Here is a 24934-nt window from a genome sequence, read left to right on the forward strand (position 1 = left end):
AGAAGGATACAAATAATTATTGTGAAATAGCACCGGTGCTTCAACCTGACTCGGATTACGCAACTCTCCAGATGCACCCACCGATGCATCGCATCGGTTATTACTGGTACAGACGAGCGCGCGAGGTACGAAGTTACATCGTCGAGCGGCTCGATAAATTCATCACGGATTCGCGGTGGTTTAACCGCGTGGAACACCGTGACAGTTCGTTAACGTGAGAAACGATCCCATCCGAGCGAGAAACGGGGCCTGAAATTCCTCGGTTGGATCGTTTCGTTTCGTTTCGTTTCGTTTCTTCCGGATCACCGCTTCCCGTTCTTCGTTCTTAATAATATTTGCATTGCGGAGCAATTCGTTCTAATTTCATACCTCCCGCGTTCCGACCGCCGTTTCCACGAATTAAGGAGCCGTTGACGGAATAATAAACCAGTTTTCCTCGAACCGTAGCGCGCGCCCGTGACCCACGAAGATCCGTGAATGTTTGGCAGAGATTTACGAGCTCTTAAAAAGAAAAGAAAGAAAACAAAATAGAAGCATTTTATAGCAGAATTAGAAAAATGTTTCCAGCAACAAAGCCTTAAAATTTACGACGCAACTTCAAGATCGGTATACCCGTACGATCAAACCTGTTCCAACGAATTCTATTAAAGTCTATATACGAGAAGACTAATTACGGAACCGGACTGTTTCCCAGATTTACATTTAACATTCTCCCTCCTAATTTCTGAGAAACGGCATCATCCGTCTCGTTAAACTTAGACTCGTCCAATTGTTCACATACCTTCGTCAACATGGGCTGTGTAAACATTTTATTAAATTAGATATTCTCCATTTTGGAAAACGAAATGACTTTCCGAACAACGTAATGTTTACAACGCGCATGTTATTTGTCACTTTTCGTTCAGTTTCGATTAAAAGTAACAAAATATAGTACAGTGTATCGTTCCTTCGCGGTAAGATATAACAATTTTCCTCGAAAGTCGAGTAACGGGAAATTCTCAATAATGTTTGTTCAAATTACTTAATTTGCGATTCGAATAGCGTAGAATCTCGAAAAGGTTCGTACGAGGTGTTTCTCATTCGTTTTGTGCATCGTTTCAGCGAACGAACGTTGAAAAAATTTCGATTGAAAAATGTGAAGCTGTTCAAACGAACGAAGAATTTCAACCCTTTGGACTCGAGAGTAGATCCTTGATCGCCACCTAATTCACTGTACTGTTTCCGACCCGGGAAAGAAACTTGGTGGTTTGGAATTCAAATTGGAATTTAAATATTACGTTTTCGTAGAGCGTGAACGTATGTATGCGTCGAAATATATAAAAATGTTCCATTCCGGATTAATTTTACGATTTAAAGGATTTTTTCGAGGCGTCGGTTTCTGGTGGCGAAGAAGCATCGAGTGCAAAGGGTTGAATGCATAAATGCAGCTATGCAGAGAGATAACGACTCGAGTCCATCGAAAGTTACGCTTCATGGGGTGGTCCGTGGGCAGTTGAAGTTTAAGAGACACCGGTGTAAACAAATAAAGGTAGAAGGGGGTCAAGGGGCGAGGAGCTGATATTTCGTGAATCCATCTCTCGGTCGAAACGAGAGTCAAGATCGTTAGGGCGAGTTCTCCGAAGCGGGATCTGGTCACTTGGTTGGCGGTCGAACGGTAATCCCACAAAGGAGATTTCTCATCGACGTGCCGCAGACTCTTTCGAGTTGTTTCCAGCAACGTCTGCCCATGGAGACAGCCTCTCTTCCCAAGGTCCGATTCAATCGACCGCAAACGACTTCCTTCACCGGCACGGAGACTCCTTCCTCCTTTTCAGGCCTCGAATTAACGCCCAAGAAGACCCATTCACTTGTTTTTCCTTTTTTTTTTTTATTATAATTGAACACTACTTACAGAGCAACTAAACTTAATAGTTCGTCTAATTCGATTCGAGCGATCCCTTTAGGTATTGAATGTTCGTTCGTAACGTTTCCGACCGTACCTTTTTCTACCGTGGTACAATTATCTACAATCGTTGCAAACAAAATTGAATCGTTATCGAGAAAGCGGTAGAACGTACGGAGAGATTTCTTTCAATTATTTACCAATATCGAGGTACAGACATTTGTTTTGGTTAATAAATAAAAGCTTCCGTAATTTCAATATATTTTTATCAATTTGATCTCTATACGAAGATTCATTTACTTTTTGTGTAGACACGCGATCGGTGAGATTTTAATTATCTTATTCGTATCGTTTATTAGTAAATATTACTTTAAACGGTATTACTTTAATACGTTCGAACGAAATTGTCGATTTTTATTACAATTGGATAATATTCTTAGCTTACGAAATAAAATGGCGCTCCATCTTGTTAGAGTGGAAAGTTCGAGATTAGAATTCAACTGCAATTTTTGGTCGCTCGGAGGACGATCTGTCGGTTGAAGTCTAATAAGAATTGACGCCAACCGAGCCAATAGACTGGTAAGGTGATTTCAAAAAACAGGTTCCAAACGAGCGGCGAGCAAGAAAGATCGCTCGCGCACAGAAGGACGATGGAAGATCCGAGTGGAAAAAAAAAGCATAAAGAACAAACAGGATGATTCGCAATCCTGATGATACTCGTCTGTCCTTGAATCGGCTGGCGAGTTAACTCGACGATCTACGCCGATTTTTACGAAGTCTTCGCGATACTATCGTCGTTTTTCAGAATAATTTTCATTGAAAAGAATTTCTGCGTAACTTTTCTTTTATTAGAAAGTAACGATAAAATCGTTTCTTTTTTTTTCGGTGAAAATGAAACACGATTTTTTTTGAAAGCGTATGAACATTTTATTAAATTGTATATTCTACATTTTGGCAAAGGAAATGACTTTCCGAACAACCCGATATAATTCTTAATGAAAATTTTACATTCGGTACAAATTTCGGTATAATTGTTTTCCGTTTCCTTCGTATTCGGCAAAAAGATTCTCTTTTGAACAGAATCGGGTTAGATCACTTAATTAGTTGGCAAATAGATATTCCAAGCATAGATCGTCATTGTGCTTCATCGTCGACTGGGATCTCCCGGTAGAATATTGCAAATGCGTACTTTTATTCGCAGCATTGTTCTTTCATCGTCAAATCGAGGACGCCTGCATTAAATCCACGGCTTTAGAAAAGAGCTACGTATCGTGAATGGCGAGTTTCTCTTTGCGGCTTTATCGCGGGTCTCATGTTTCACGAATAATCGAGGCGGACGCGTTACTTTTACTATTAGTGTAATTATTGTAGTCTCCTTTTCGCCCGCAGTCTGCTCAGCGAGAGGAAGTTACGTAGAAATTAATGCCAAGAACCGGAAAACAACAAATTCGACCGAACTTTGCAAATTACATTCTCGTGGAAATATAATAAATATCGACTGATTAAATTTGTTCGCAACTTTGCGTAAAATATTCAATTCGTTTGGTAGTTACCCGCTCGTGAAAATAATCTAAATATAAATGTTCTCAATTTATTTGCAATTTTCCTTTTCCAATCAATATTCGATGGAGATTCTAAAGCTTTGAAGCTCGTTTAAAAACCTTTGCCATAAAAGTGTTCACCTATTTACCAAATCTTGCGTTAAACGTGATGTGTGAATATATATATATATATATAACATTTATCAAAATAATATTTCCTTTCAGAACTAGAAGATTATTTGTTTTGCTAGTTACATATAATTGCTTTTATTTTGATATGCATCGAACTTACAACACCATTCACTGAAGTTTACCAAGTGTTTGTGTTAACGTTGCCTGATATTCCGTTCAGATATTAACATGAATAAAAGGAACATTTGTAATGGAAAGTTTGCAAAATATAATATGCTGACTCTCCCACACGTGTGTTTTCTGGTTATCTTCGCGGGGATCGTTTCGTAATGGGTCGTTACATCAGACAAAATTTCATTTGTTGATGCTCGTGGCTGGAAAGAACGTAGTTTTTCAATCTTTTTCCGACGATGGTTGGGCAACATCGCGATGGGAAGGAAATCATCGCGAAACACTTCCGAAAGAAGTGACATCGGTGTATAAAAATAAAATGCAATCCGAAACTTTCGATTCTTCGTTACTAAACAATTGTTGATACGTGTAAGTAATGCTTCTTCTAAACTGGAATAATTAGAGAGTGTTGGAATAACACGACGGATTGCACGTAAACGTGTTTGAAACCTAAAAGAACAGTTTCGTTCGTGGAACAGCATTGCAATATGTATCGATAACAAAAAAAAGAATAGAAAATTATAATAAGCTGCGAAATATTTCATCAAGGAACAGAAAACATAACTCTATCGATGTACGAAAATTTCCGCTTTCAAGTGACAGAATCGGGACCACGATAGATGCAGGGGACCGACGAGATTCAGTCACGTGACTTTGTTTACACGAAGTCCGCTTCATCGAGTTGAATCGTGGTGTAAATATTTCCTTCTACTTTCAAGGTCAGTGTCACAATTCGTCCATGGTTGAATGGATATCAATGTTTGCTGCAAAATGCAATAGAGCAAGATGTAATACGTATTTATCTCCCTACGAAATATACCAGTAACCCTGAGACTTTTGCGAAAAAATGATTATGAAAAATAATTTGAAACACGACTTTAGTTATTGGGACAATGGAGTGGAAAGGTGGGGTGGTTTTTTTTAATCGAAAGCTTATGCTTCTGGGATTACAACGATGATGGTCCAAAACGTTGATAACTAGAGATATTGATAAAACTATATTAGCGATACTACACTACCTTACGTGTTGTCTATAGATACACGTATGCGACTTACATGTAACCGAACGGGTTTTCATTGGTAATATACCGTTTTTTATCGATGCACGTACAAATGGTATTCATATTCTTTACACATGTAGAGTTTAACCGATATTGCTAATAAATTTCTGTCAATATCTCGAAAATTATGAGTTTTCCACATTTCGAACCACTGCCATTATAATACTTGAGACGTAAGCTAGCCAACGCTAGAATTATCGACAAACGTATTCCTATTTATATCAGATACGAATCTTCGAGATTGAAAGTGGAAAGAACAAATTAATTTACGAGTACAATTAGTTCTCTATTTCCGTAATTGTCTACGAATAATTTCGAGTAAAAGCACGGTTAATCGAGTAATTTTAAAAAGAAGTTTAAAATAGGTTAATTTCATCTCTTTGGTACCTTTAGTGTCGAGGCAAACCTCTCTTCCCTCCTCGTTGACCCAGTAACTAAAGAGCCTAATGTTGCAACGTAGGCACACTTTGGAACCGTTCAACTAACGTTTAAAACATTTCTCCGCGTCGTTGAAAATAAAGGGGACAGGTGCACAATTAAAAAGTTGTAATATCGAGCGTGCGATTCGTCGGGACGTTTTAATGTAACAAAGACCATCGGAAAAGTTTCAAGACCGTTTCGATCGATGATCGGTGCAACTGAAAAAGAAACTTCGAACGGAACACGTTCAACGTGAAATTATAGACCAGGCACCATTTTCTTGTTGAAATATCACCGCCTGTTATTTACAGACACCGTTGGTCTTTATTACGTCTCGTATTCGCTGTCGTGGGTGGGCAGCTTTCTCGATGAAACTTTGCAATAATAACCGTCGACATCGGTTATCTAATGTTCCAAAGAAAGATAAAAACACCGCCGAAAAATGATTAACGCCGGTGCGACCATTGATCGCAATTAGAACCGACAGACAGCTAGGCTCTTGACACGGCGGATTGCACGTAATAAAAAGATAATCGATAAGCGTTGAACCGCTATGACGAACTGGTTTCAAGTTGGCCACCTTCCGGGTTTTGCAAGTTTGGAAAGCTGACATGTGACGGACACGTTGTAAAACGATTAAAATGCCCTATCACGGACACTATCTAATAGCGAGACACATGTTCGTTCGCAACCATAGCGCAGGATTCTTTCTTCCTCGATGTTACTTCCTTCTGCCTTCATTTCCTTCGTTCCTTTTGTTTAGGTATTCCTCATGCTTCGTTACTTCTCCTTTTCAAAGGAGAAAGAGAAGTTTTCGTGTATTTCTTGTATTATTTAAATATTTTATATTACCTACTAATTTAGTTATTCAAATTGTTATTTCCGCTATAGACGTCTTTGAAAGCTTGAGTATCGATTGTGACAATCTGAAAGGCAGGTTGGTAAAATTTGATCCAAGTTATCTCTCTTGCTTGCTCGAGTTTGTACAACATTGCAGACGATAACGAGAAACAGCGAATTGAAGATAACTCTGTGACAACTTGAGAGGGCAGTCTGTATGCGAGGGAACCCGAAACACATTGTACTGATTGAATTGACGAGTCTCTTGATGTGATTTTTGAACTTGCATTGGTTTTTCGAGATACATGGAAGAACAGTTTTTTGCACTTATTAAACTCCTGAAAATACACGAATCACGTGTATACGGTTCTTTTGCATTGTTCTCGATCCCAATGTGTAGTTTTATATATTTTATTGGGTTGTTCGGAAAGTCATTTCGTTTTCCAAAATGGAGAATATGTAATTTAATAAAATGTTTATACACTCTAAAAAAATCGTGTTTCATTTCCACCAAAAAAAACGAAATGACTTTCCGAACAACCTAATAGATGTAACTAACAGATTATCCGTGGCTAATTTTGGACTCGTTCTGTTCTTCCACTCATCGATTCAATTATACTTTGTGGTAGCACAGTAGTGCCCAACTATGTGCAAAAAATCGGAACACACACTTACAGTCGAGGTTGGTCGCGAATTCGTTCAAGCATTGACTTTTTTTTTTATCTCGAGCCGAAACCTAGCCACGCGTGAATCGTTTGACGAGGATAGAGAACGAGATACCAGGAGCAAGTGCAACAGCAATACAGGCGCTCTTTCACCGAGCTTCAAAGCGATACCGCATGAGTATAAGTGTACTAGACGCTAAAGCCAACTAAACACTTTTATACTTCTCATTCTAGCCTTATGAGAGCGTTATCGGTGAGTGAACGAGATTCTTCCGATAAAAATAAGGCCAAACAAGATGGTATTTGGACTATTTTTACTTACACGTATACGAATCATCTCTAAAGAAACTTTTAATTACGTATACAGTTGCCTCTCGAACGACACGGTTTGGAGTAACACAATTTCGGTTATAGACTTTTTTTTCATAATTAAAAACAAGGTTCGAATAAGATTTGGACTTATTTTCAACGGGGAAATCTTGACAATTCGTTAATAATATCTTCACAAAGATGGCGCGTTAAATGTACAGATTTGAATTTTCACCAATTCGATCTCACCGGCGTATTTTATCACTCGGGATAACTGTACATAATTGAAAATGGTAGAAATAAGGTCGTGTTTGGATTTATTTTCAACGGGAGAATCTTAACAATTTTTTGATAATATTTTCACGAAGACACACCGTTGTACGTACAAATTCGAATATTCGCTAATGAAATTCGATCTCACCTTTGTTGTCCTTCTCTGAACCCCGTGGCGGTCGTCGGGTCGCAGAGTTGCTTGAACCGTAGCAACATAAACACTGAAAAAAACTTCACCTGTAGTGAAACGCAGCATCGTCTCGTGACAAAAAATGGCGCGCTCCTTTAAGCGTTCGCAGCTTCCGACGAATCTTCCGCTTCGAATGTTTCGCCTGCCTCGTGTCCTGGTGGAACAAAATGACTAGACGTTGAAAACGTGTCCGTGTCAAAAAACCCCGGGAAGCATGGCTTAATCAAATACGTCTAGACACCTACGCCCAGGCGATTCAACTTTGAGCGACGGGCGCAGGGGCAGCAAAGAGAAGACGAGGGCCGGCTTTTCTCTTATGTAACGTAGACTGAAGTTTCTGCTCGGTGTAGCGTGTACATAAGCCGCCTCGCGACTTCCAAGCAAAACTATGGAACCATTGTCTCACGTGTTCGGCCAAGTTATTCTCCGCGCGACCCCGCGAACAAGCGAACTTTTCAGCGAGCGGAGCCGGTTCTTTAAGTTACATCGGGTTCGAATATTGTCGAATTCGAAAATTTAACGGCGATGTCCACTCTCTCTCGGTTTGAACACGTTTCGAGTGTCGTTTAGGTGACTGTGAGTTATCATGCGCAACTGAGAGTTAACCTGAAAGGAATTGCAAATCGTATTGAACCGGACGTTTTAACCAAAAATGACTCGATGCTGTTCACATTCACCTTACCCATGGTACTATGAGTACCATGGGTACTCATTCTTCTTAATCCAGATGACGTCTTTCCAGCTTCTTGTAGTACTTCGATGAGAACCTTGGTACTATACAGGGTACTACCAAAAAAAAAAGAAAAAACGAATGACTTTCCAAACAACCCAATACATTCCTCCTAATGCAGATAACATCTTTCCAACTTGCTGTAGTATGTATTGTACGGTGTTGAGAAGTTGACCTCTGGAAGAAATTACAGATCCTATTGTGTCAGACGTTTCAATCAGCTTTCAAAGATCTGCAATTAAGCAGAAATTATTCTACGCTGTTCACATTCCCCTTATACATGGTATTAAGCGTTACTGTGTACAGCTGACGACACGATTAGCGAAACGATAAAGCGGGAAGGGGTTCTCTAGCTCGCTCTGCCTGACCCCACCACCGAGGCTCTTGTAGCTCCTTGTTTTAGGTCCTTGGTGAGACACGTGTCAACATCACCCGCCTAGGGCTATCTCACTTCGTCTCCATGCGTGCACTCGCTCTCTTTGTCGAACGACGCGTTGGTAGATGTGTCCGTTTCGGCAAATAATTTGCAACGGTCGAAAATTAGTGTAAAAAGGAATAGACTACTTAATCGTGACGTATGAAATCCGCATATCTTCCACCCATCGTCTCGTCAGCACAGTACATTTCCCCTTAACTTCTAACGTAGAAAGACCTTGATCAGTTTTCTGTACCAGTGTCACGACTTTGTGTGCTGAACCTAAACTTTAATTGTTTCAAAATGAAGAATATATAATTTAATAAAACGGAGTTTTCCAAAATATTCCAAAATGGAGAATATATAATTTAATAAAATGTTTATACACTTTAAAAAAATCGTGTTTCATTTTCACGAAAAAACAAATGAAATGACTTTTCGAACAACCCAATATAATTATCAACTGTGATCGCAGTTCGAGAATATGCTTTACAAATCTTATTTTAATTTTTCACGATAGCTTGAAAAAAGTACCACCTTATTAACACCTTGATACGCATGGTGGGACATTTTTTAATTCACCATGCCTTTTGGAAAGATGTGCATTCACGTCGCTTGTTATACGCTTCTTAAAATACTTCAAAGCATTGTAAATCTTATTTATATTTATCTAAATAGTGCGACTATGTGCATCATTTTTTACACGCGATCCACTTAAAACTCTAATAGAAACTATTACGAGTAAAAGCTCGCTTTGGACGAGTTAGTTCACGGGTTTCTGTCAATTAATTTCCAGTGCAAGAGGTTAAATAAACCCAGAATGGCCCACGGTGGCTCTGAACCCGTCCTAAGGTTACGACCTCACCTGACGAGTGTGCCGGGTTCGTCGCGAAGGCTCCATCGAAGGGAACCGGTATTAAAGTCAATGAGAACTGGTTCGTGAAGAGAATATGATGTCACTTTCGTCGCGATGGCTCGCACCGAGGGCACGAGAAAATAATAAAGAGGGATATACGTACGGGGAATGATAATTGAGATTAGATGTGTTTCGTCCTATGTGTTTCTCTTTGTTTCGAGCTTCTTGCACGAAGAAGCTGACTACAGGCGCGCTCGGATCCCATTTTCCTTGGCCTTATTTCGTCTGGTCACGAAACGTGTGTGTATGTATGCGTATGCGTGTGTTTTTGTGGGAAGGGGGATAAGGACAATTGCAAGATTCAGAGCGGTATCCTTCGAGCAAGGCTCCGTGATACTTTTGTCTTCGCGTTCCCAACGAACTATGCTCTCTGAAAGTGAATCGATAAGTACGTTGATCTTGCTATAGAAATCAGTAGTCGCATACCATGGGTACTGGATGGTTTTCATATTAATATTTAAACGTGTCTGTGTATAATCTAAAATCAAAGAGAACGTATTACCTGGCTGTAGGTAAGAGTTGATTTTCAAAAGAAGAATTATTTAATATAGATACGTGAGATTTTTAAATATCGATAACTCTTTCTTCCTGTATTTAGAAAATACGGTTACTTATGAGTTATTAAGCAAAAATAATTTTCAGCAAACGCTAATAAAATTACACACAAAGTAGTTTCTTATTGAACATTTTCGTATAAACATAATCAATGAATATCGCGTTACGTTTTTATAACCGTTGGGAGTTAAATATAAAATTTTAAGAAACTTCGTCGATTGAATGGTTCTAGAAAGACACCGTAAGTGATATTCGTGAATTTCGTGTCGTTAGTTCCCCTATCAGAGGAGTTATAGAAACATAACCGATGTCACGTTACCGTGTATAGTGCGTGAAACATACACGATTGGCGAAGTTTTAAATTGCAGATTGTGTTGACTTTTCCGTAGAGATTGTTGATCGTAGACGTGATCTATTCGTGTTCAGCCAAGAATAGTCGAAGGATCCTTCCAGTGATAGTGATCGATAGCACCATATTTGTAGATCAAATGGCTAATAGTAATGGAATTGTTAACGAGAAAAATATTAATGCGAGACTTGTCTTCATCCTTTGATAAAGTATCGGTAAGACTTTATCGATCATGTTTCCAGACAACATTATGTCAGATTTAATGACACAGCAAGAATTGCTCTGTAGTTCTGTTCGCCTAAGGACTTTAGGTCATTGCACTTTGTCCAAAACCTTTGACTTTCCACTGACATTTCTTCACTCCTCGTAGAATTGGTTGACCTTAACTTTTTCAAGGATACTGATACATACGTGTACGTGTTCAGTTTGTAGATTATTTTTAGAATTACGAAGAAATATTTGTAATTCAATTTCTTGACGATACAACGAATGAAATTTTTCCTGTTCATAGACCAACGTATTTCCTAGACAATACAATTTTATACCATTTTTTTTTTAAGCGATTACAGACAATTTATAAATGAACCGTGTAAAATATATTATGAAATTATGAAAAATCATTGCGTATGCAATCATTGCATATCGGTTACGACCTTGTTTTCGAATTAAGGTCAACACTAGCGCGTTCCTCGGGTCTTTCTCGACCCATCGCGTCCTCATAATATATTATTTTTCTAGAATTACAGTTATTATAATACCGAATACTTTTCTATTTTCATAGACCTTGGAACCTAATAAATTCAAGGATCTAATAAAGTTAAAAATATAATTTCCATACACTTGGAACACTTTACCCAAGTATCTCGAGGGTGTAATCGAACGAAAAAAGCATTAAGGTAGATCTTAACGGGTCTTTTTCGACCCATCGCGTCCTCATAATATATTATTTTTCTACAATTACAGTTATTATAATACCGAATAATTTTCTATTTTCATAGACCTTGGAACTTAATAAATTCAAGGACCTAATAAAGTTAAAAATATAATTTCCATACACTTGGAACACTTTACCCAAGTATCTCGAGGGTATAAGCGAACGAGAAAAGCATTAAGGTTAAAGTTTCGCGCGGTTGCCATTACCTGAATAAAACACGCAGCAGAGGACCAACCCTTCTTTCCTTGTGAATCATTTCTTTCAAGGATTCGTTCTCGAAGTCGAGACAGAACGAAGCACGGTGAATTCGATGTTGTAATCGCTTTCTGACAAGTATAGCCGTAGATCCTCTTAGTTCGGTCGCGAAGAGAAGGGAGAGGGTTCACCTTTCACCCTGGAGTAACTGTACAACGAGGAAAGTCAGGGAATGGATTATGGCGACGGAGGTGAACAGCTGGGACTCGATATAACCTGCTGCGATTACGTTTCGGTTGCCGCCTCGTCGACGAGTATTAATTTTCCATTCATCCCCGCTGCAAAATAAACCCCTCCATCGGGTAAAGCTCTTCAACCGAGATCAATACGAAAGAACTTCCACACTTTCGAGCTTGTTTAAAAAAAAAATAAACTCACCGCCTCTAAGTTGCCTCGTAATTTACAATTTTCGATAGAATATCTTCTCTCTCTTGATCGAATCGAGTGAAAGTCTCTACCGAAGTGACTCTTTCGAACACCCGTTACATTTTCACATAACTTTACACTCGTATTCGAGTGTTTTGTGCGTACAATCATTTTTATCAGATTCCATTAGAAAGTATTACTTTATTTATTCTCGTAAAGGTAAAAGTAAACGCGTACTAAGAATCTTTTCGATTGTTCTCCATTTTCATCGACGAGATCGAGTGTTGTTAAATTGTTCTTTACACGTTGGTACGATCACGGTATAAAATTATTTGTACGCGAAAAATTTGACGCGATTTTAAAAAATTCCGTTCGATGATTTTCTGTAAGATTTCCGGGCAATTTATTCAATTTTTCGATGCATCGAATCGGTCCCCGATGACGAGAACGAGCGTGTATGTTTTAAATAATTCGAGGAAGAGAATTCGTTGCGACAAAGAATGGCGTGTGTAACAGTGAATGAACTCCTCGCGCGTTCAAAACCGCGAAGTTTGTTATCGTGGTTCGTTGAACGAGGAACGGTCACGGAAAACGAAAAGGAATCGCTTACGTAAACGCTTTCGTTTGTTTTTCAAATATGCACCGACTCGATCCTGATTCAGCACGGAAGAGCACACGGTGCTTCCAGAACTCCGTAGCGATTCACGTGGCCGATAATCCACCGGTAGAAACTCGACTTTTCATTCTTAGAAAGAACGTTGTACGTTCCAGGTGAGAAAGAATCGGTGACCGATCGATCGACCATTTGTTCGTGACGAGAAACGAAGACCGTTAATTCGTCCGACGAGCCTCTGTTCCCGCGCAAATCGATTTCAAAAATTCGTCGGTTACGCGCGCGATTGAATACGACTTCGCTAACGCGTGTCTGTCCATTACACGTTATTTCTACTTGCGTCGTTCTTAAATATCGCTTCTAGCGAAGTATTCCCAATTTATCGTTGATCTTACCGTCCTTCAACCAGATAGAACCAGTTAAGACGGACAATACCGCATCATCGTCGATGCTTGCATCGACACAAGTAGAAATAACGAGTAATGGACAGCCGCGTCGGTTCAGTCCAGTATCTCGTACTTTTTCTCGAAAACGATGACTCGAATGAAAACGCTACGTTCGATAATTTCGATCCATTTTCTCGCTCAGAATAATCATATATCTGTGTACCACCAGTTATCAAATGTCCTGTATAACGTCTAAATAAATAATTATATTAGATGAATGTATATAAATACAAGTGCGAACAGTTGATAAGAAAGAAGAAAGTGAAAGATAAACGACAGAAACGTCGGTCGCAGGTGTTCATTCACCGAGAGGCAAAACAACCGTTCGAGGAGCACAAGGAAAGAGGAAGAGTCGAAAAATTCTAGTTGAAAGTGATAGTGCGGTAACATCAACACGTACAGTCGTACAGTGCATAAACGATTCGGACGGTGTGTGTGTCTTTGTCCCTGTGTATTTCAGTCTCACCCTGTAAATAAAATTCTTTGCGACTTCGCTGGGTGGTCTCTGGAAAAATGCGACCAGGCAGTGTCTCTCTTTCGATCTTTGCTTACCCTGTCCACTGGACGAACGGTATTATTCGCGTAAGAACAATTCGATCGTGATTCAGAGCGGCGAGCGTGGGCGTGCTGCGGATAATCGGATCGAGAAGGGATTGGAGGGCCGCTCGGATCTCGAAGTGAAAGTCCCGGATCAACGCTTCAGTCGCACCGCAACCACGGACCCGAGCGGATCTTATCGCGTCCGATTTCGTTTCCCTTTAGCCAGTCGTGAGAGTTTCGTTACCGGGCCCGCGTGAATATGTACAAATGGTGAAGTGATGGGAACGTGACCGTTTTGGATTAAGGGTTCGACGGTGATCCATGGAATTGGACGTTCGAGGTACGGTATACACATACTTTATCGTCCATTGTCACCGGGCACTATTTTGCTTTGGAAAATGCAAATTGAGATACAGGTACAATTTTCCAAGGCGATTTTACTGTTTCGGAATCCCGTATCTTAAGCTGATATTTTACCGTCGATTTTATAATCCGTACGCATATATACAAATCGATGTTTAAAATAAAAATTATACACATTATTTTTGTATTAAAATTATTAGTTTGTAATTTAAACCTGTTTAAAATCGAACGAGAATTTACGGGGAGTTTTGCAGGAAATTTGGAAAGAATATAATTCTGGTTTGGAAATACGAAAAAAATTAATCGACCGGAATTAGTTCGAGTATCGTTTCCAACCGAAGCGGATATATCGATGAAAAAAAAATTGATGTCTGTTCGGTAACTTTTGAGTAAAATTTTTAATGTACAATGTGATTTCTATAGTTCTTATGATGTAAAGAATTGATAAGCATTTCATTGCATAATCGTGGAGTGTGCAGTTTTTCAATTTTAATGCAATGTTTTTCCAAAGAAAAATGGTACCAGAAATAGGTACAGGGAAAATTGTAACAAAACTCGTTATTAATTTTTCAATCATTTTCATTTTAAACAAACATTGATTCGGGTATGCATTATTGAATATTTACATAATGTATTGTACGTATACGATAAATTTGTGAAGAATCAACAAATATAAATTACTGTTCGCAGGCAGCTTGATGTATTTATGATGATACGAAACAAATATAATTTAACTTACCGATGTAAAAGTGAGTCGATTCTAACATGCATCATTACTCATTGTAGGGATAATTTACATAACTACGTAATGACATATGAAAGCGAAACCGACACAATTCTGAAAACAGTTTCCAACTGGTACTTCGTGAGTCCTTTGTTGTTTGAAGTCATCGATCTTTGTTTAAACAGATCCAAAACTTTATGAGAATTTGAAATTGTTCGGTGGAGATAATTTTCATTATTTTTATCTTTAAATATCGATCGAAGAACCGAGCTCTTTGATTTTACAAAACTTTCAGGTATTTGGATGGTTAAGATTCCAAAATGAAAGTCCAGAAACAAAAAACATAAAAATTTTACAAATGCTCCCTGACGTGTAATAATATACCTTCACTTTGCTATAATTTTCATATGTTATTATAAACCTTTGGAACCTCAATCGTTTAAAGAATTAGCATTCTGAGATCAAAAGATTTCAAACGATATAACTCTCAATTACAAACTACCGCAAGCCTCTTTAACAACTTAATTGAGACTAATTGACTAATTTATCTTTAATATCAACGGAGTAACTGATTTATATTATAATTTTCATTTTTTATCTATCGTCTTACACATACACGGACCTCCTTCTAATTATTCAAGAATCGTCCCTGGACATTGTCGAGGTCCTCGAGGATCCATTATTTAAATCACTTATGTTTATATTTTAACGTAAACATAATTTTGTATTCGCTTCCTTTTCGAAGAATGTCATCATCGCTCGAATTGTTAACTCATTCGTCTTCGCAGTTGGATATAGTAAACGTCATTTCTTTTTTCAAATGTACATCGATATGTTTTAAATATATAACGAGATGGCAAAGAAAAAGATAAAATGCAAGATTGATATCACAAGTGTTTTGTCATTGGAAAAATAAACAATGATTACAAATGGTGCAGCAATTTAAAAGAAAATAATCCATAAAAGGAAAACACATAGTTGATGTTGTAACAACTATAAAAATTATTCGAAATTGGTGTGCATCGAAAAGGATACGATGGGCACGAAAGGGTTAAACGAGCAGTGAAACCGAAGAGCTCGGTCATCTACTGCCTCAACACTGGCCGTGCATCGAACAATGGATTACAATTTCCATCGCGTTCGATTCTACAAAAATATTATGACTATCCTTAAGCAATACAATACATTAATGCGGCAATATTGACCTATTTATGTTCTCCGTTTTATGCGTAGTTCACCTTTCAACAAATATTGTTTTTTTATTAATAATTTTTCATTAATAATATTCTATCGTGAAATATTTCTTTCCATTAATAATATTCTATCGTGAAACATTTCTTTCCATTAATAATTTTTTCGATTAGTAATTTTCTATCGTGAAATATTTCTTTCCATTAATAATATTCTATCGTGAAACATTTCTTTCCATTAGTAATTTTCTTTCGTGAAATATTTCTTTCCATTAATAATATTCTATCGTGAAACATTTCTTTCCATTAATAATATTCTATCGTGAAATATTTCTTTCCATTAATAATATTCTATCGTGAAATATTTCTTTCCATTAATAATATTCTATCGGGAAATACTTCTCCCTGTTAATAATTTTCTATCTATAATATTCTATATTTAAATATTTCTATTTCTGTCCTTCCGTAAAAAGTGACTCGATACCGCATCTGTTAATAAAGGTTTTTGTGGATAATGTAATCGGTATTGTTTCCTTGATAGTTTCGTTCTACGTCGTCGTTGAACTTTCCAAAATTTGCACAAAATTTGTTCTGCAGGCGTAAATATTCTACCGTGTCTACTTAACAATACGCACTGCTATTCCCCGTGACACTGCCACGTATTACAGTTTTCGAAATCTTTCCACATTGGATCGTCCAACGCGCGTGGGTCAGGGGGCTGTGAACGTGTTAATTAGACGGTCGGCGTCGTTGACTTTTCTGTCCGAGAACAACGCGGACGTTTCGAAGACACGGAGGAGCAGGTCCACGATCGCTATTATTATTATTTCGCTGTGTGAAAGGTATAACCTCGGTGTGCTCGTGCGCGCAATAACGGAAATATTAATGCACGGAGCTCGCTCGAACTTTCGACCAGACGCCGTAACGAGCCACGAATCGATCGTGCTTGTTCTCCGTGTCCTGTTCGCTTCGATCCGCCATGCGTGAAGGCTCTCCGTCGGCTTACGGTACATTGCGGCGTTATTTCGTACGCTAATAACCAGCGTCTGCTTCTTTTTCTCGACTCCCTTCCCCTGGGAATAAAGAGTCTTTATCCAGTCGTTTCAGAATCCATTGATACCCCTCTTTCTCTTTTTACCGCGAGAATATACGTATGTATGTATTTTGATAGGAAAAATGTTTATATTTTGTTATTATATCGAGCAATGGGTCAGAATCAATACTATTTATTATTGTGATGTTTAAATAGTAAGATAATACAATAGTACGCTTCTTAGGTAATTAATGGCGGACAGGGAAATCTCAAATAGGGGAGGCAGGTATTTGTTTACTTTGAAGTTCTTTAATATTCTTCTTCCAACAGTCGAAACATGTTTATATAAATTTTGTTAAGAAAAATATATACATTTTGTTACTATATCTAGCAAAGTCAGAATCAATTTGATTCGTTATTGTAATGTTTAGATAGTAAGGTAGTACGCTGGTGTGGTCCTCTTCGAGTATAATAATCACTTACGTAATTGATGACGGAATAAAAAATTTTAAATAGTCAAAATTTGTTTACATCAGAGTTCTTGAAGGTTTTCTTTTGTCCTTGTAAATGTTAAAGGAAAGGATGCATCTGCCCCCTCTCTTCCCTCTTTGATTGCACCACTGTATGTTATTGCTAATAATTTTACCATTTGACACGTGACCATATTACAAATAACTACGGTTTTGTTTAATGAAACTTATTAAGACTGTCATACTTTCATAAATCACTCCAGCGAACGTAATAACGTAGAGGAATCGATAAACATTTCTTCATATTCGTTGCGTAAAAAAAAAGAAAAAAAGCAAAAAAAAACCGCTGTGTTGTTATTACGTTGTTATATATGGTATGCGTTAACTTGTACGTGACAACATCGTCATAATGTGTGCGATAACATGCGTCCCGGATGCACATGCACAATTACTCGTACTTTGTCACTCGATTATAGACGTAGTAGAATTCGAGTGGATTTTGAGTAGAGAAATGTTAAATTGATCTGATCCTCGATAGAGTAGAAGAACTTTAATATTATTATAATAACGAAATCGCGAAATTTATTTCTAACTTTCACTTGGAAGCCTGCGAAAAACCATAATTGTCAGTTAACTAAACGTAATATTTGTATCTTGTGTACAGATGGCTCGAATATGTTGAAACATTTTCTCAGAACTTCATCGATAAGATCACTATATCGTGGCATTCATTGAAATACCATATCATTGTTAATCGACTCCAGAAATAGGCAGAATTTTATTCGAATAATAAACAACGAATAAAAACTCCACGTAACTATTATTTTGCAACGTTCGATTAACAATTGCTCGAACAAACTTTCAATCATTCTAAGTGAGATATAACTCGATGTTATAATTCGGATTGTATTATAATTTTCATTAAACGAACAAGTCATCGAAAGTTGTGTCATCTTTGATCCATTATTCGAAATATTGTAATTAGATAAGAATTTTGGTCATTTTCAACTAATTGAATCGAGACAAACGAAGCTTCCACGGCACACTGTACTATTTAAAAACCTCGATCTGATACCGTTGAACAATATCACGAGTGAAAAAAGTAACAAAAAAACGTGCCAAGTAGCGGACGACCTGGAAAACATACAGCGCATGATGAAATAATATACGACTCGAAAAAACGATAGAAAAAATCCCAAGACCAGAGGCAACGATAATTACCGTCGAACGTACATGCAGGAGATATTACAGGATTATGTGTGCCTGTATCATGCGATAAGGAGCAACTTCAAAGTAGAGTATTTAATTGCATCAACCAGTCGAAGAACGGTACAAGTCAAAAAACAACGTTTTGAAATATATGAAAAAAAAAAAAGAAACTCATCCGATAACGAGTAACTATTTAAAAATTAAAGTGGCCCAATGATTCGTTAATCGATAAGAATGATACAACATCGGGAACACTGTTCTTTTAATGAATGAATAAAAAAGAAACCTGGATGAAGCGCCAATTTATTTTTATAAACTATTTTATACGAAATCACCAAACCCAGAACAAATTATGTAATTCGTTTTGAGATTCGATCGTGCACCCAATGTTCCATACTAATTGGAGCAAAATTTCTTCCACTGTGGAGGGAAAGATTTTCTCGAGTTTATTTCTTTAAAGATTCTTCAAATTTGTCTCCTCGATAAATATTAACCACAATTTGTTTAATTCTATCAAGAGAAGCATCTCCATCCTGGCTCCCATTTGGTAACGCTACCGAACGTGTCGTAAATAAAAGTACTCCTCAAATTACTTCTGATTCTTGTTTATTTATCACAAATTGTGTCTTTTCAACTTGTATTACCATCACAAGTTGCATCTTTTCAACTTGTATTACCACAACAAGTTCTGTCTTTTTGACTTGTGTTATCGTCACAAATTGTGTCTCTTCAACTTGTAGTACCATCACAAGTTTTGTCTCTTCAACTTGTAGTACCATCACAAGTTTTGTCTCTTCAACTTGTAGTACCATCACAAGTTTTGTCTCTTCAACTTGTAGTACCATCACAAGTTTTGTCTCTTCAACTTGTAGTACCATCACAAGTTTTGTCTCTTTAACTTCTGTGATAACACAAGTTGTGTCTTTTTAACTTGTGTTACCACTACAAGTTCTGTCTTTTTGACTTGTGTTACCATCACAAGTTGTGTCTTTTCAACTTGTAGTACCATCACAAGTTCTGTTTTTTTAACTTCTGTGATAACACAAGTTGCATCTTTTCAACTTGTATTACCATCACAAATTGCATCTTCTCAACTTGCATTATCACAAGATGTGTCTTCTTAATTACTATAACAATTTTAGCAAATAAATTTTTCGTTTCATAACTCGGTTGCTCGGACATTCCGGGAAACGATTAATCGAGAGACTACCAGTAACTCGATTACTCGCCGAAACTGAGTTCTCCGTTGGAACCATTTGGTATTTCAATTTTTTCGGCGGCCTAAAAATTCGAAGGTTCAATTATTATCGGGGTAAAGAAGAGAGGTTCGGTGAGAATCTTTCTTGCCTATTTCGCGTCGTTGGTACGGCAAGAAGCGCGACGAAAGGGTCGTTGAACCACGGTACCAAGCTCTCCTCTGGAGCTACGTTTCCATGTTTGATTTCTTTTTTCCCAAATCGACGAGCGTCGTAATGAAAGGGCACGAGAGACGCGCTCGCTGACGACAAAATTGCGGCAGATTCGCTCGTTCAAAGGAAAGATTTTTCACCGTGATCGCTACACCGGCTAGACTCATCCATTAAGCCAGTGGCGCGCAACCCGTACCGTGCCACGTAATAATTTAGGATCGCGTTTATTAATCGCGTAATAGCGCGGCGTCGGTCGAACCGGAATCGACGCTCGTTTTGTTTTGTAACACCCCAAGAGTCGCAAAAAGGAACTCGTAGGACGAGCGCTCGTAGCTCTCGATCCGAAGAGCTTGCACGTTGGTAACCCCTACCGGAAAAAAAGGTAACGAAAATCGGTTACGAGTTAGAAATTTTCACCGTCCGGTTTGTAGGGTTTCGTAAGCGTTGTTCAACGAATATATTACGGATCTGACGTTTTATGCAACGTGGAACACTTTTTCCTTGATTTCTAAGATATTGAAAATGAAACTTTGGAACACACGAGTACCCGTACGATTAGATAATAGAAAATATATCGGATACCCTACGAATATGACAAAAATACGGATACATAATCCGGGGAAAAATGTACGATTTTTTTTCACTATTCGTTGTTCGACATTTCTCTACGATGTTTATTGTTTGTTTGGAAAAACACTCTTTCCTTAATTTCTAAGAAATTTAAAACGAAACTTTCCTATCTAACGTATCAAAATACTTTCACGGTTAGATAATATTGAATGTATTATAATATTAGAAATACTGTTATAAATATGAAAAAAGTAGCGATACATAAATATAGAACAAATTATACGATTACTTTTCGTTGTCGGGTTTCGCTCTGTCTGGTCCGTTGTTTGCTTTGAAAAATTAAAAAATTCTCAATTCACCAACCATCGATGCTCGATAACCTTCTACTATCGTTACTCTACGAATCCCTAGCGTAATGATCATACGCGCTGTTACATCTTTAAGGGCTTTTTGCTAGATAGCAATCTTCGACTCGATTAACCATTTCGTGCCCACCGTATCATTCTCGATACCATTTGCGAACATTTTTTTTATCGTTCCTGCAACATCAACCGTGCGATTTCCTTTTTCAGTACGATTTTTCAATACGACGATGAGAAACAATCGTGAAACAAATCTGTATTTTCTCTTCTTCTTTTACTTTTCTTTTACAATCATTTACAGTATTTTACCTTCTTCTCTTTTTCTTTTCTATAGAATCTTATATTTGCAACAAAACACACCGATGTACATTAAACACAAAAAGTTACGTTCGCTGTGTCTAGATGCATACCACATTAGCCCCATAAGGGTGACACGAATTTTCCCCACTAAAAAGATCGATCATTGAAGAAAATGTATCTGAATGGGATTCGTGAATGTCGAAGAAGTTAGCTAAAATTAAGTATTTATTCGTACTCTAAGAAACTGTAAATTGTCGTATAAAAGCAATATATAGCACTCGTAAAAGAATTCACAAATACTTATCCGGAAGTTAACGCGCGAGTGAAGAAATTATTTGAAACCGAAAACGAAATAAAAGTGTATTCCACGAATAAGCAAACGACTTCCTCCGCACCCTTCCCCCAACGGTCACTCCTCTGGATGCATTTAAAATGTAGTTTCTGTGTCACTCGGGAAACTAGTTTCGACTCTATTAGAAAGAGTTTGCGCACCGCTGCTCTGGCCCGACCGATATCAACCGTCGATAGAAACGTAATATAGCGTTTGTATCGGCAGCGGGACAGGATAGGTCGAAAGAGGAAACGAGAGGAGCGATTTACTTGGGCGAACTGGCTGCCTGGCAACCAACGCGCTACCAAGCGACGCGGGTACACTATTGGCTAGTTGCAAAAGCTATGGAAATTGCTTTTACAATGCACAGTGGGGTCTCGGTTTTCCGTTAGCGTGCTTCCGTTCGGAAATTTTCAACCCTTCGGTGCATTCATCGTCTCCAACACCGAGCAAATTGTATTTAAAACGTAAATACGAAATAATCGTTCCAAGTACCATTTCGATCCCTTGTTTCACGTAAAGATAATCGACAATAGGAACGAAACGCTCGATTCGTTCGAAGTAATAGTTACGTGTGCATTTTTACCAACGAAACCTACTCGATTATTTTTCGTTCGAAGTAATAGTTACGTGTGCATTTTTACCAACGGAACCTACTCGATTATTTTTCGTTCGGAGCATCGATGAACGATAAACGCTCGAGTTAATTCTTTGTAATATTTTTCAATCATCTTACGGAGAGAATTTTTGTTATTCAAGTCACGTAACTTGGTACGGTATTAAAGAGCATTCGAGTGGGCATAACGTGTGTTGCATTCGCACGTTGTGTGCGTGTGACTTGCGTGGTATTTTACGCAGTGTGTGCGTGTATGGTATTTGTACGGCAAAAATTGTGGTACCACGTATCGCGTCAAATAACGCACATCACATACTAAATAACGCATCGCATAAATACCATGCATACATTGGACAGAGATGCACCGCAAAATCAGTGCGCGAAAGGAATAAGTATTTATTCTTCGTTCGCAAATACAAAATCAATCGTTTCGCAACGAATTTAGTTCCATAGATTCGTCTTGTTTTTATTCGTTGCGTATGCTAGCAAAGTTTCTACGATAGCCTGTTGAAAAACGTGGATATTTGTTATAATATGTAACTTCTTTTTTCCCTAGGTTTACATTTGTAATTTCGCCGATTGAAAGATTTTAGAACGTATATTCGTTATTTTGAATATTTCATTATTTCAAACGTACACTTGTCGTATTCGACATTATTTATATTCGAGATAACATAATTGTATTTTGCAACTGAAATAATCAGAAACACGATGGCGTGTTACTTGAAAAAGTACATCAAATGAATAATGTTATTTCCAATGGACTCGTGCTTGCCTATACTATTGTAGTCCAGTGTTACCCTATTGCGCCATCAGAAAGTTGTTTTAAGTGCTACTGGCATCTTGTTACAGCTCGTTCGATAATCGTAGTGTGGTACATTATTTTATAATGTATTACATTGTTTAATGTGTGAAACAATTGGAGAATGTAACGTCGGTTAATTGAAATAACTGTAAACATTCTTAAAACTCATCTTCAAGTATTAGACACGTGTCTTCCATTCGACTATACGCTTAAAATCTTTAGCTAACAAATATTCCGAATGTATGAAAGTCGTGTTTTTAAATTTTATAATACAATGCATTGCAAACGATCATAGCTAGTGCTGAACATCATCGTAACACTGCACACGCACAGTTTACTACAAAAGGATACAATGAGAGAACTATGAAAATACAAGAGTATTCGGTCGCATCTATTATAATAGTTTCAATTATAAAAAAAACAGTATATATGGATCAACAAGAACTATAACACGCTAGAGTTGAATTACGAGCTGTTCTAAAATTACAAATAAAACACACACATATATTTATATTGCAGGAATATATACCGTATAAAAAAAATGGATGATTTGTTGCAACGAAAATCGATAAAATTTTCTGCACATTCGAGAGTGGAATTCGCGCTTATAAGCGCGGATTGTGAACGTGTTGATGTTGATTGCAGCTCGAGCAACAGACCACGAGACTCGGACCGATATCCCCGGGAGAACCACGTGCGCGCACACATCGTGAATACTTAAAGCTCGCGCGACCAACTCTTTCGTAATCGCTTCATTTGTATTCCCAAGTATCGTTGGAACTTGAAATTCTGCAACCGAGTCATACCCCCCGTGGACCTGGCAATCCTAGAGCAATTTAAGGTTCGAAGAGTTCAGAGATTAGAAAAATCTCTAATCGTCTAGAGCATTAGCTGTAGCGGTCGTCGGTCAGGTATACGCCTACTAATATACTTTAGTAACTAATATGTAGAATCTTCCTGACCCCATTTGTACCACGAATTTTAACTCATGGTTTATAAACGGAAAATAATCATGCATTTGCAAGGACAATCGTACGCGTTTAAAGGTTAAATATCTCAGTCTGTAACAGTCGCTCGATTTGTTCAGTGACCAGAATCATTAAAATCAACCTTTTGTAACCGAAGCCCTGTAACTTTTTCCCTGCTAGAATAAACGAGAACACCTCGATAAAATATTTCTCAAAACGTTCTTTCTTCCACGTTACATGTCACCAAGCCACGATATTTTGACATCTAGAAAAATTCGACCGAACTAAATGGCGACTCAGAATCGCCTCGCGAGTAGAAAGGGCTAAACCTTCGATCGTTATCAGTGCCTATAGGCGTTTGATCGGTCGTGTGCGGTGAACGCCTATGAGCGTTCAACACGTACGCATGCCCGATACGCGAAAAGATCTTCCGCACGCAGCACGCGTCGTGCGGCGTAGTCGTCCGCAGAGTTAACAAGATAGTTAACCCCCTCTACCGTGGATTTGATTCGTCTGCGGGCCCGTAGTGTCGCTAGCGGACATGTACGGCTCAAATAGCAACGGTAGTCGGTTTCTGTGGGGCATAACGCACCCACGCTTGCGTATTAGAGTGCACTGTTCCTCGTGGGTCGCGATAGAAAAAGAACTTTCTGGGTATAAATAAAGAGGTTTCTCACGACGCAGATGGAAAGTACACCGAGGGAAACGTGGGCGAGATTTCGCGTTATCGATCGACAGATCGGGCCGCGGGGCCCACGCTGAATCGCGTAACTGCCGCGACTTTATCGAGGAACAATAACCCGCTGCCTTTTTATTAATGCTCCAATAACGATTGCTCGCCTCGGTCTACTCGTTCCTTGGGCTTTTGTAGTGGAACCGTAATCTGGTTTCACGTTCTCCGGCCTGCTGGTTCGTTTATAGAAAACACGTCTAACGTTCGATGACAACACGGTTCGAGTGCGATCCGAATTGTTCGCGAAC

At 38.3% G+C, this 24934-nt stretch overlaps 1 protein-coding gene across 2 annotated transcripts in view; it reads left to right on the forward strand.

Annotated features, from left to right (window-relative positions):
* LOC143147608 (uncharacterized) overlaps nucleotides 1-24934 on the forward strand; it is a 49698-nt gene that overhangs the window by 17611 nt on the left and 7153 nt on the right. Inside the window, exon 1 of one of the 2 annotated variants that reach the window (XM_076312995.1) lies at nucleotides 13779-13943. The exons of the other annotated variant lie outside the window; for it this stretch is intronic. The gene's annotated coding sequence lies outside the window, so the exon portion shown is untranslated. Of the gene's footprint in view, nucleotides 1-13778; nucleotides 13944-24934 lie in introns of those variants that run through there. 2 annotated transcript variants of the gene reach the window in all.

The sequence above is a fragment of the Ptiloglossa arizonensis genome, chromosome 5 (assembly GCF_051014685.1).
Source record: "Ptiloglossa arizonensis isolate GNS036 chromosome 5, iyPtiAriz1_principal, whole genome shotgun sequence".
NCBI classification, from domain to species: domain Eukaryota; kingdom Metazoa; phylum Arthropoda; class Insecta; order Hymenoptera; family Colletidae; genus Ptiloglossa; species Ptiloglossa arizonensis.